We start from the raw sequence: 13,717 nt of genomic DNA on the forward strand, positions 1-13,717 counted from the left end.
TAATTCTTAGGAAGAGGAAAATATTAAATAACATAGAAGGAAATGTTAATTGAATAATAACAGATTTCTCTCAAATTGAGGGCCAGGATAGAATGGAATAATATATTCAGAGCACTAAAAAAACAAAAAAACAAAAACAAAACAACAACAAAAAAAACAAACACCCAAGAAAAACCCTTTCAGCTATGAACTCTGTATCCATTGAAGTTAAGTTTCAGAAACAATAAAGCAATAGTCTTTTTCAGACAAGTTAAAACTGACAGAATTTTTCTCCATCATATCAGGCATATAAGAAATATTTAAGAAGAGGCCAGAATTAGAAATAAGAGTAAAACTACTGTGATAAAGATATAAATACATTATAAAAAGTACTGGTAGAGTAGATATGCAAATGATAATAACAAAATAATCAAACAAAATCAATAAAGAAAAAAACAAACAAACAAACAAAACTAGTGGGAAGTACCAGAAACCATGAGGAGAAGGAGAAGCACTCTCTCCTAAGAATGAAGATGGCTCTTGATATTGCTTGGTTGCAACTGCCATTTGACATTGGTGATCATTCTTCTCATTCCTTAGCATGAGTTACAGGAAGAAAATGCTTTCTGAGTGGTTTCTATTTAAAATGTAAAATAATAATAATACTGTTGATCCACGGGTCCTAGCAGACATTTACAGGGTGTTTCATATAACAGCTACAGATATACATTCTTTTGGCAGTACTGGGGATTGAACCCAGTAAAGTTTTACCACTGAACTATATTCCCAGCCCCTTTTAGTTTTTATTTTAAGACTTGTGATCATCATGTCTCAGACTCCCAAGTCACTAGGATTACAGGTGTGTGCCACCATGCCCAACTAGAACACGCATTCTTATCACATAAGGAATGACAGCAAAACAAGTTCAAAAACATTCTTAAAAATCAAAATAATATCATAGCTATCTTCTTTGACTACAGCAGAATAAAATTGGAAATAAAAACAAGAATAACAGTAGAAATTGTACAAATATATAGAAATTAAGCATGTATCTGATTAGCCAATAAGTCAATGATAAAAATTGGAAGGTAAATTTTAAAAAAGTTTGAAGCAAGTTAAAATGGAAACAACACACCCAATTATATAATAATTAAGCAAAAGAAGTACTGAGAGGAAATTTTATAGCACTGAATGCATACATAAAGGTAGAAAATTGTTAGATAATAAAACCTAACAGTGCAACTTCAGGAAATAGAAAAGAAAAACAAACCAAATTCAAAATTATGGGAAAGAAATAATAAAGATTATTAAAGAAAGAAATGAAATTGAGACCAAAATCTTTTCAAATAATACAAGAGATCAAAAAACCAAAAAGTGGTTTTTGAAAAGATAAACAAAATTGACAAACTTTTAACTATACTACTTATTTAAAAACAAAACAGAAAAGACACAAAAATCAGAGACATAAAAACTCTATAGAACAGTAAGCTAAAAGTGGTTGACAGCATTTAATTATATATTTTAGCTAGGTGAGAAGAGTTTGAGTGTTCTCAACAAAATGAAGCTATAAATTTTTGAGCTGATGGATATACAATTACAGATATAAAAAAAATTAAACTTAGAGACAGATAGTTAAGACAGTCAACAAGCGAGGTGCAGTGACACCCCAGCAGCTCAGGAGGCTGAGTCAGGAGGATAGTGAGTTCAAAGACAGCCTCAGCAATTTAGTGAGTTCCTACGCAACTCAACAAGACGCTGTCTCTAAATAAAACATAAAAAAGGGCTGGGGATGTGTATCAGTGGTTAAGTGCCCCTGGGTTCAATCTTCAGTCCAGAAAGAGAGAGAGAGAGAGAGAGAGAGAGAGAGAGAGAGAGAGAGAGAGAGAAAGGGAAAAAAAGATAGCTGAGAGCTAGTGTTAGAGAGGATGTAGAAAAATTGGGACCTTCATACGTTGCTGGTAGGAATATAAAATGATACCATCACTTTGAAAATCTTGGCAATTCTTCAATCATATGGGATTACCACATGACCCAGCAATTCCACACTTATTCCACGTAAATGTATATTCATGAAAATAATTTTTATGTGAATGTTCATAGTAGCATTATTTATAATTCATAATAGCCCAAATGTCAAAACAACATAAATATGCTTCAAATCATGAATAAATAAATAAAAGGTAGTGTATTTATATATGGGAGCATTATATAACAATAAAAAGAAGTCAGCTTTTTGGATCCCGCTCTCATTAGTCAGTTCCCAGCCTCGGTCTGCTTGGGACTGATGGGGTAGGGGAAGTGAAACACAGTGTCTCATGTAGTGCTGCCTCTGATTCAGTGGACAACGTTTCCTGTGAAGGATCAGCTGTGAGTTTTCAGCAATCAACCTTAGGTGACTACCATAGGATGGGTACCCCAGCCCAGTGAAGGAGATAGAGACAATCATATAACTCAAACCAGAATAATTTTAAGAATAAAAGGGACAGCTGTTGATAGGTATGCCAGAAAACAGGTGAAATATAAGACTGTCCTAGACAAGTAGGAACATACGTTCATCCTGTCCCCTCCCCATTACACCCTCACCATGTTGGACACTGTGTTAAAGAAAAGCCCACAAAGGTTTCTCTAAGGACTGTGCAGCCTTCTCCACTGGCAGTCTAGCAAAGGTAGACCTCATGTCTCCCCTGTAAATCTTTCTCCTGGCTGCTGGGTCTTGGTGCATGGCTGGTGAAGAGAAAACACATCCAAAGGCATAATTCCCCCTTTCTGCTTCTCATGTCAATGTCTTAAGATGAGGGGAAGAGTTGTTTATTTTTCCCTTAGTTTTAAAGAGTTTAAAAGAAGTAGCATGGTCTTTCTTAATCGATTGCTTCCAAATTATACAACCAGGGCAAAAGGAGCAGGAGCAACAAAACCTTTCAAAATGATTTTAGATGTGCTAAGTTTATAAAAAATTGTTAAAAGTGAAGAAAATTAAGATGAAATTTCCTTCACAAGCATATTTAAGAAGCCCCAAGGACCCCAAAGAGTTGTGAAATATTTAAACATGTTTTAGAAGTTGCCAATGTGAAGGCATTTTTCAGGGTTTCCAGTACATAATTCTCTTAAGAACCTTATCTTTCCAGGGAAAATTTTATGAAAAGAGAAAACAGGAAAAAAATGATTTTCCAAATCCATGAAAAATACATTTTAAAAGGATAAAAGAAAGTATATTTAAGAGTGTTTCCTACGACTGGGGTTGTGGCTCAGTTGTAGAGCACTTGCCTAGCATGCGTGGAGTACTGGGTCTGATCCTCAGCACCACATAAAAAATAAATAAATAAATAAAATTAAGGTGTGTGTGTGTGTGTGTATAAAGAGTGTTTCCTAGAAGCATCCTTGGAACCCAGAGAGAAGCACATTTTGTCAATGGCAATGATTCAGAAGAGTGTGAGATGTGATGGTAGATGTTTTACATCTTGTCACAACATTCCTGAGGTTGCCTTATCACTTCTCAAAGTTCTCTTAGCCCAAGTGAACCCAGGGAAATCATGAAACTGGTGATGTGTGCTTTTTGAGTGAATGATTTGATCATATCACAAGAAGTATGTTCTCTTTAGTAAATTGAATTGGCATACTTGTCAAATCTGAATGCAGATAAAATATTTAACAGCATTCTTGAGTTTTAAGTGACAAACATTGAAACACATGTGTACAATTTTTGACCTATCAACACACTGGTGAGATCATTACAATAGTAAAGGTAATAAGCATATTTATAATTCCCTCAAATTTCCTTGTGCCTCTTTATAATCCATCCCTGTTTGACTTCATCATCTGTCCCAAAAAAACCTCTGATCTTCTGTAACTTTAAATTAGTTTGCATTTTATATAATATTACATAATGAAACCATACAAGATACACTCACTTTTTAAAAATATTTTTTATTTGTTGAAGGACTTTTATTTTATTCATTTATTCATATATGGTGCTGAGAATCAAAGCCAGTGCCTCTCACATGCTAGGCAAGTGCTCTACCACTAAGCCACAACCCCAGCCCGATATACTCACTTGTTTTCTAGCTGCTTTCACTCCACAACTTTTGATATTTATCCACTTGGTGCTTTTGTTAATGATTTGTCCCTTTAGGTTGATGTGTAATACTCTATTATGTGAAGATGTTACAACTTGTTTGTTAACTTTTGATGGACATTTGGGTTATTTCCTGCTTGGGGCAATTACAAATAAATTAGTTGTGAAAATATGTGAGCAAATATTTGTGTGGATATATACTTTCATTTTTCTTAGGTAAATATTTATGAGTGGATTGACAGGATCTCATGTTTAAATTTCTAAATCATTGTCAAATTGGTTTTTCCAAAGTGATTTTTGCCATTTTACATTACCACTAATAAATTTGGCATAGATTTTTTTTAGATAAATACCAACATCATGTACCATATATTTAAAAAAATACATTGACTTTTATGTAAAGTAAATTTTCTATTATTTCAAAGGCATCATTAAAGTAATAGAAAGATAGTCTATAGGTTTGGGAGAAAATATTTACCAAATGTACATGTAATAAAACATATACTAAAAGTATAATAAAATCTCAAAACTCAATACTAAGAAAGGAATGACCTCAAAATAAAATGAACAAAATATCTAAATAGTTCATTAAAGCAGCAGTATGGATGTCAAGTGTGTGTGTATAAAGATGGCAACATCATTGGTCATTAGGGAAATGTAAATTGAATCTACCATGAGATATTGATAAACTTTAATCAGAATGCTTTAATTAAAGAGTCAAACCACATTTGTTAATGAGGATGTGAAAGAATCGAAACTATCATACATGGTGGTAGAAGAAAGAGTTTAAGTGTCTATTGAGTGAATAATGGTGTGCTAGTTTCTGTGTGAGTTTTACACTTCCTACACTGTTGACATTAACTAGAGGTACTTGTACCTCGCTAACTGCTTTATTCTTAAGGAAGATTAAAAAACTAATTTATTCTTATGGAATCCTTTTAGGACTTATTTTATTATGGGGATATTATCCAGGCCCTTTTTAGGGGGTACATCCCAGGGAGATTGAACTCAGGGGCATTTAACCATTTAACCACATCCCCAGTCCTTTTATTTAATTTTTAATTTCAATACAGGGTCTCACTAAGTTGCTTAGGGCCTTGCTAAGTTGCTGAGGCTGGCTTTGAACTTGTAATCCTCCTGCCTCAACCTCCAAAGTTGCAGAGGTTATAGATATGCACCACCGATCCCAGCCTGAGCGCTTATTCTTAAAACATTCTTTTCTTCTCCTCTGTGAAACCTCATACTTTCTTTCTCCTTCCCTTTTGACTGTTCCATCCCAGATTTTCTTTCATATTTCTCTTCTTCCTGTTTTAAATGCTGATGCTCTTTGGACTCTCTCTTAAAACTTATTTTCTTCTTATACCACAGACTCCATAAGGTGTGCCAACTCATCCAGTCTCTATAGTTCAATGGCACAGGCATTGATTGATTGCAATTGATGCAAGATTATATCTACCTACCTCTTTAAAGCATTTCAATTATTCTGGTAACACATACATAGTCTCTTTAAAATAACAAACTCTTTGTAAATGACCAAAAAAAAAGTAAATAAACCTTAGACTCAGCCTTTCCTAATGTATTTGTCTAAACTCTTCTCTTGTGTATTTTATTCCTACTCTTAACAAATGTATTCTTCAAAAGTGATATTCTCTTTTATTTAAGGGCCTCCCCAACTTCTTGGAACAGTCTCTTAGTTTCTCCTGACCACTTACGTCTTATGAATTTATATATCACTTCTTATTCTTCCATTAATTTATTCAGGGATGAGTTAAATGTCTGTATTGTGCCCAATCACAGTACTTCAGAAATTTTGTGATATTGAGTTATCTGAATTTCCCATCAGAAAGAAAGAACTCTGAGAACATGGACCTTATCTATGTTTCCCACCACAATATCTCTATATTTATAATATTATATTGTATAATATTAGTTTGCATGCATAATACATTAATAGAATGATACAGAAATGAGAACCTCTGTGCTTACCAAAAGGGAGGCTTATAGGCAATTGAGAAAACTAAGAGGAGTCTAAGTGTAGAAGTGAATGTGAGCACTCAGATGAATAAGCCTTTGGTAGATGGGAAAGGGCTGACCTGATCAACCCTCACTAATAAATATAAGAGTCTGTCACCCTACTTCAAGGCAGTTTGACATAACAGTCTACTTTTGGAGATGTCCACTATGTTTCAAGATTAACAAATTAAAACAAACGGGGGAAAAAAAAGACTAGCAACATCAACAAACACCACTAAAAAAATCTGGATATTGGGAGGAAGAAGGAAGCTATCTTATTAAAGTTCACCAACACCAAGGAAATTGAAGAAAACTCATTATAAGAAGGAGAATGAGGGGTGAGGAAAGAAGGAAGGAAAATAAGAAAAGGGGGGAGGAAGAGAGAGAGCGAGAAAAACATACAAGATGCAAACTTAGCACAAAATAAAACCTAACTTGGCATTACCTTACACTAATTTGATTCAAAATGTAAAACTCTTCAATGTGTTATCATTCCCTCTCTCATCTTTTATTCACTCAATCTTTTTACTGTTATTGAATTTAAAAATTTTCCCAAAGATTTTACTAGATCTTATGATTTTTCTTCAGAAAACTTTCTTCAGAAAACATGTGGTACTCAATTTTTTTTGAGAGAGAGAGAGAGAAAACATTTTTTTTTGTAGATAGACACAACACAATGCCTTTATTTTTATGTGGTGCTGAGAATCAGCTAGGCGAGCACTCTACCAGCCCCGTGGTACTCAATTTTAATGCTCATTGTGCTACCTATGAAATTGTACATTTGATGCCTGGGTTTTATTACTTATTGAGGATGTCTAAAAAACTGCATTACATGTAGAATAATCACAAGTAATTAAAACATAACATGAGTAATTCTAGAGACTTGGAAAACAGAAGATGGATGATAGCTGAGTTTGTCATGGGATTAACTATTGATAAATGAATGATTTTCAGAGGTGATTTGACAAGAAGACTGGCTAGAAGCACATAGCAGAAAAATGACTCATAAATCAATTTTTAAGCTAAATTGCTAAATACTACTTTAATTAAAAAATAAATACTAGAAATATTTATCTATGGATTTGGGCACAGGTAAATCAGAACTTCTTTTGCTTGTACACATGAATCTCTGCCCAGTCTTTTTAAAAAATATTTATTTATTTACTATGTTTTAATGTGGTACTGAGGATCAAACCCAGGGCCTCACACATGCAAGGCAAGTGCTCTACCACTGAGCCACAACCCCAGCCCCAGCCCAGTCTTTATTTCAAATAAGTGAAATGTTTTTAACCTTTGCTTACACAACTCATGGCTCTTCTATGAATACCTTTACTTTATCCAAGACTGCTTTGTTCAATGGCATTTTTCTTGTCTGTAGGGCCACCTTAATGAAAAAAATATGTGGAATATTCCTTTAGAAATCACCAATAGATTCATTCTCTAACCTGCATATATACAATGATGTCATGACAAATTTATGTTGGAAAAACTGGTTCAGCTGAAATAACAAGTCAAATCAATTTTATAATATTTTATATATGAATAATAGCTATTTCACGGCTTATTTTATTTGTTTTTTGGATGAACTTTATTGTATATGTTTAAGGTTTACAAAATGATGTTATTGGACATATTACAATGATTACAGTAGTGGGCCAAATTAACAGGACTATAATCTCACATATTTAACTTATTTTGTAATGAGAGTAGCTAAAAAATCTATTTATTTAGCACAAAACCCCAGTATGTTTTTATTTACTACAATCTTCATGTATGCCAGGTCTCTGGACTAGTAGTAGATGCTCAGGATGATTATTTCACTTTGGTATGGTATGGAGAGAGAGTAGAGAGGAAGAGGAAGTCTGTGTGGGAGATTGAAGATATAACCTGAGTTCCATTATCAATGAAATCATAAATAAGCTTATGACACAGTATACATCTTTACATGCTCACAGTTGTTGGTCAGATTTGGAACAAGTGTGTTACTTTATTGGCATCAATGTGATCAATCCCAGTCATTATATAATCTAATTTTAACAGTTGTTTTGCATTCCATCCTATTTTTCTCTAGACCATGTTGTCTGGGTTTAAATAAGCACATATTAATAGTATTACATCACCCACTGACTTTTGCTCTGCCTGCAACTCTGAAACCATCAACTCCCTATTAATGATACTCTTTCTGGTTGTTTCTGAATGTTCATCTGAGAATATAATAAATATATTACACAACAGGTATTAGACACCACATAGCAATCACCATTGTTTTACAATTTGGCTCTTGCCCCTGTCTGGTGGTGTTGGGCCAGGGCCTGCCTGTGTTTGTGGTGTTCACAGTGCAGCCATCTTGTTGCCTGCCACTACATCACAACCACCACCAAACTCTGAAATTGTTCAAGGCACAAATGTGTTGAATTTTAGAGATTCTCAGAATCTAAAACTTTGCTACTATTTCTTCTTCATTTGTGTACTATTCTATAAAATTTTGGGGAAAAAATATTGTTTTTCTAAAAATAACAATATGATGATTTGAATGCAAAATGTACTACTTAGGTTAAATGACAGATAAAATATATCCAGAGAAACAATAATAACATGGGAGACACAAACAAGAGAAATTATTCATAGTGATGCATAAAAAAGGTAAAAATATGGAAAATGGGGGAATTGAAGTTAAGAAAAGTTTTAATAAATATGTAATTGGAGTTACAGAAAGGAGAGATGAAAGAGCATGGGGAAAATAAAATATTCAAAAGGGATTAATAGATGAGAATGTTTCAGAATGGCTGTAAGACAGAAATCCCCAGATTCATAAAGCATAATGAGTCACAAGAAGGATAAACCTGAGAAAACAAATTTCTAAGCACATCTCTATGGATTGAAGAAAACTAAGTACATAGAAAATTTCAAAGTAATGAAATAGAAAGAAAAATAAAAGATGGGCTTATGATTGTCTTCTTGAAACAAATGAAAGCTGTAAAAGGGTTTAATAGTACCTCTACAATTTAAAATAACAGCTATCTAAATAGAGCCATGTATTCCTTGTAATTATTTTTAAGGAATAAGGATAAAAAAACTTTAAAATTAACTTTTTAAAAGAGCAGTGAAAGAGAACTTTAAAAAAAAAGCATTTAAAGCATAACAAGATGAGCCAGGTGCAGTGTCACTTGCCTGTAATCCCAGCAGCTCAGGAGGCTGAGACAGGAGGTTCATGAGTTCAAAGCTAGTCTCAGGGGATGTGGCGCAAGCGGTAGCATGCTTGCCTGGCATGCGTTCGGCCCAGGTTCGATCCTCAGCACCACATGCAAACAAAGATGTTGTATCCGCCAAAAACTAAAAAATAAATATTAAAAAAGAAAACAAACATCAAAGCCAGTCTCAGCAATGGCGAGGTGCTAAGCAATTCAGTGAGACCCTGTCTCTCAAAAAAATACAAAAAAATGGGGCTCAGAACATTGATGTGGCTGTGTTATTATAGTATGCTGATTTTAAGTCAATGTTCACAGCAGCTCAATTCTCATAGCCAAACTGTGGAAGCACCCTAGATGTCCTTCAATAGATGAATGGATTTTTAAAAAGAAGAAAAAAAAAACTGTTGTATATAAACACAATGGAATGTTACTCAGCATTAAAAGAGAATAAAATTATGGTATTTTCAAGTAAATAGATGGAGTTGGAAAATATCATGCTAAGCAAAATAAGCCAATTCCAAAAAAACAAAGGCCAAATGTTCTCCCTGATAAGTGGATGTTGATTCATAATGGGGAGAGAAAAGGCATGGAGAAAATGGAGGAACTTATTAGAGGCAAAGGGGAGGGAGGTTGGGAAGAGTTCATAGGTGCAGGAAAGATGGTGGAATGAGATGGACATCATTACTCTAGGTACATGTATGATTGCACATATAATGTGATGCTACATCATGTACAACCAGAGAAATGAAAAGTCGTGCTGCAATTGTGTACAATGAATCAAAATTCATTCTGCTGTCATAAATATCTAATTAAATAAAATAATAAAAAGGAATATATATATATATATATATGTATATATATATATATATATATATATATATATAAAAAAAATGAGAGCCCCAGAGTTTAATCCTCAGTACTCCCTGCTCAAAAAAAAATAATAGCAAGAAAAATGGTCTAAAATGCAAAACAGAAAGATGAGTGATATGATTTATAAGGCCATGGAAATATGAAGGGAATCTTCTGTAAAACAATAGCTGCAATAAATAGTAATATTTAGGAATGGCTGTTGGGGTTAATGTACACAATGGAACTAACACAATCCTCCACTCTTAATATTTACAAAAGGAACATCCCAAGAGCATTCTTAATAGTAGTAGGAAAGAGATAAGTTTAGAGTTTGTGAAGTATGCTTAATGGTGTCTAGGGTAATCAGTAAAACAATCAGAGTTCATAACTTCAAGCCAATGGAGGGATAAAATAAAGTTTTAAAAAGTCTTAGTCATTCTAAGGCAGGAAAGAGACTTGGAGAAAATACTAAGTGGGGGAAAAGAGGCAAAGAAAAAAAATGTCGAAAAGAGAGGTAAACAGAAATCACAAAATAATATGTCAGAAATAACTCAAATACATAAAAAATCACAATAAACATCAGTAGATGACAGGTAACAAATATCATCAGAAAACATCATAAGAATAACAAGCAAATCATGAATTGGTATGTTCATTTTTCTATAATAGCTATTATGTTGGTATAAACAACTTTCTGAGAAAAAAGGTAACTTGTTTAAGAGACTTCAAAGAAGGGTTGCTAGAAAAGATGACGTAGGCACTGAATACCTGAGTGTGTATGGGAGTTTGCCAAACACACAAAAGGACAAGAATATTCCAGACATAAAAATGGGCATTTATGAACAGTAACTGTGCATATTTCTACTTCCTCCTACTCTGCCCAAACCCCCATTCAATGAAAGAAAGGTAGGGCAGGCAGTGGGAGGAAGAGGGTAAAAGAAAAAATGTTAACTCAGAATTCCCTTTCCATTTGTCAAAGATTTATCTGTTCGGAAACCCCTTTTCCTAACTTTTTTTTTTTTAATGTAAGGCCTTTTCATTACCTAGATTATTTCCAAGGAGCACTGGATCTGTGATTTAGAAATGCTGACAATAACTCAAGCTGTATAATAGAGTACCACAGACCATGTGGCTTAAACAACAGAAATTTATTTTCTCACAATTCCAGAGGCTCAAAGTTCAGGATCAAGGTGCCTATAGTGTTGTTTTCTGGCAAGGCCCATCTTCCTGACTGGTAGGGGGCTGTCTTCTGGATGCGTCCTCATCCAGCCCCCTTTCTGTGCACACATGACAAGAGAGATCTCTGGTATCTTTTCCTTTTCTCATAAGGACAGTAATCCTAGCAGATTAGAGCCCCACTGTATAATCACATTTAACTTCAATTAGCTCCCTAGAGGTACATCTCCAAAGAGACTCACACTGGGCGATAGGATCTCAAAATAGGAAATTCAAAAGAAGAGAGTTCAGCTCATAACATTCTTATAATGAAGCATATATAGGTGAGAGAGATAAAGGTGATGTATTGAAGTTCCCATGCATTTTCTACTGTCCTCTTAGATTTGATAATTATAGTTGATGATGATAGGCAATAGGTTTTGCTTGCTTCTTGATTTTTTCCCCCTAATTTTCTTTTTGGCAAAATAAGGAGTTGGCAATAAAACCAAATCCCTTTTTCATCTGTATTAAATTTCATTTTAATACTCCATAATACAAAGGTCTGGAAATGACTGGATTAAGTGACTCAAAACTTATTTTGCAAAATATAGCTCAAAATATAATGTTTTCCAAAAAATATTGCAAAAGAAATAAAGACTTGCATTAAATAGAATGAATTTGAAGAATATACAGAAAGTGTTCCCAGATTGATAAATTTACTTCTTCAGTAATGGACATTTAGTCTCTTGTTTTCAGAATAATAAACCAAAAACCACACATACAAACTTCATATCTGTTGTCTTCTTTCATAGGGAAAATCATTTAATAATCCACTTCCTATACATATATTTATAAAAGAAAATCCATGTGTGCTTTTAAAACTCATTCAATATTTGCATATATGCTAATTGACAAAAGGCTGATGATTAGCTAGCTTCCGGGAACAATCAAGGTATTTAACATCGAATGCCAACTGACACTTGGCAATTACTTCATGCTTGTCTAAGAATTAAATAGGATATTAAACAATGGAAACTTATCATGCCCTATTCAATATTCAGCTCTTGTTTAGTTTCCAAGAAAAAGGAGTTTAAAATGCATTTTAACCATATTTAGGTCTATTATATCTGAATTATAGTTATAGGTCCAAGCATTAAAAAACTTAAAGGACTCATAATCAAACAATTTATCCTAATTCTTTCATATTTATTTTCTACGTATAACATATTGAATTCTCCAGATTCTCTATATTCTTCAAGAAAAATATTTTCTTACACACTTATTACTATTGCAATTCATAAATAATACCCATAATGTTTGCATGATGAAATGTATATAATCTCTATATCATTGATTAATCAGTATATAATCTGTGTGATGTAATCTGTCACTCATGATTATGAGGAATTGAATACAAAATGAGCTTAATAAATGAGATATTAATGTCAGTAATATCTTTTAGAGGTCTCTATAAACCTACCATCACCTCTTTTCATTTTGTTAGGAAATGGAAAACAGGATACATGTGAACCAACTTTGCCAGCAGTTTCATTTTTTAAAGGAAGTAAGTATTTCTAGCATATTAATTCTTAGTGTGGTCCACGAACCCTTCTTAAATCCTCCCAGGGTTTTTTCACTGTTAAAGTCAAGCCATTAGTTACCTAACACTCTTGCACAAGTATACAGCAGAGTTTTTTTAGAGCTGAATGGCATATGACAATATTGAATCATGAAATGTGTCCATATTTGGAAGATCTTTGTAACTCAGTAAACCAGTATTTTACAAATGACCAGTACATGCTGTGACAAAATCATGTATGGAGAAAAAAAAAATCCTAGTGTAAGATAACAATGGACTAAGAAAATGTAAAATACTCTGTAATATGACCAATTTTCACTTATAAAGGTGTTTTATTTAAAAAGTTGATGTTCTGATTTTTTAAAACTCTTAATAATTATGATCTTACTAACCTTAACTCCTGGCCTCTACTCAATATATCTGCATTAAACAAATATTAATACATTTTAATCCCTATGACCAAAATAAAAATGCACTAGTGATGTTAATAAACTCAAGGATGATAAAAGCAATAATAATAATTCTATGCTTGGGAGAATAATATTTAATTCAGGATTAATTGTGAAAATCAGTGAGAATAAAAATGATTTGAGTTGATTTATTTGGTAATGAGAAACAAAAATTAAAAGTGCCCAACATTCATCTGTTTCAAAAGATTTTGAAAAAGTAGGTTTTTGTTTTTCTACTGTTGAGTTTAAGAAAATAAAGCAAATGTGCACTCCAGATAGATTATTTTATTTCAAGGTAAAAACTCAAGATATTGCATGCAACTCCATCTTCCACAGTCCCTATACTGACTCAGATGACATTTTCTATAGATTTATTCTCAGGAGACATTTTTAATCACGCTTCTTCACCATTCCTGTTGCCTTTAGTCTC

General features: G+C 33.3%; 2 pseudogenes; both read left to right on the forward strand.

Moving 5' to 3' along the window:
• LOC144256620 (AP-1 complex subunit sigma-3 pseudogene) overlaps positions 1–13,717 on the forward strand; it is a 122,367-nt pseudogene that overhangs the window by 78,068 nt on the left and 30,582 nt on the right.
• On the forward strand, positions 426–614 carry LOC144249576 (small nucleolar RNA U3; annotated as a pseudogene).

Source organism: Urocitellus parryii, chromosome 1, assembly GCF_045843805.1.
Source record: "Urocitellus parryii isolate mUroPar1 chromosome 1, mUroPar1.hap1, whole genome shotgun sequence".
Taxonomy (NCBI): Eukaryota; Metazoa; Chordata; class Mammalia; order Rodentia; family Sciuridae; genus Urocitellus; species Urocitellus parryii.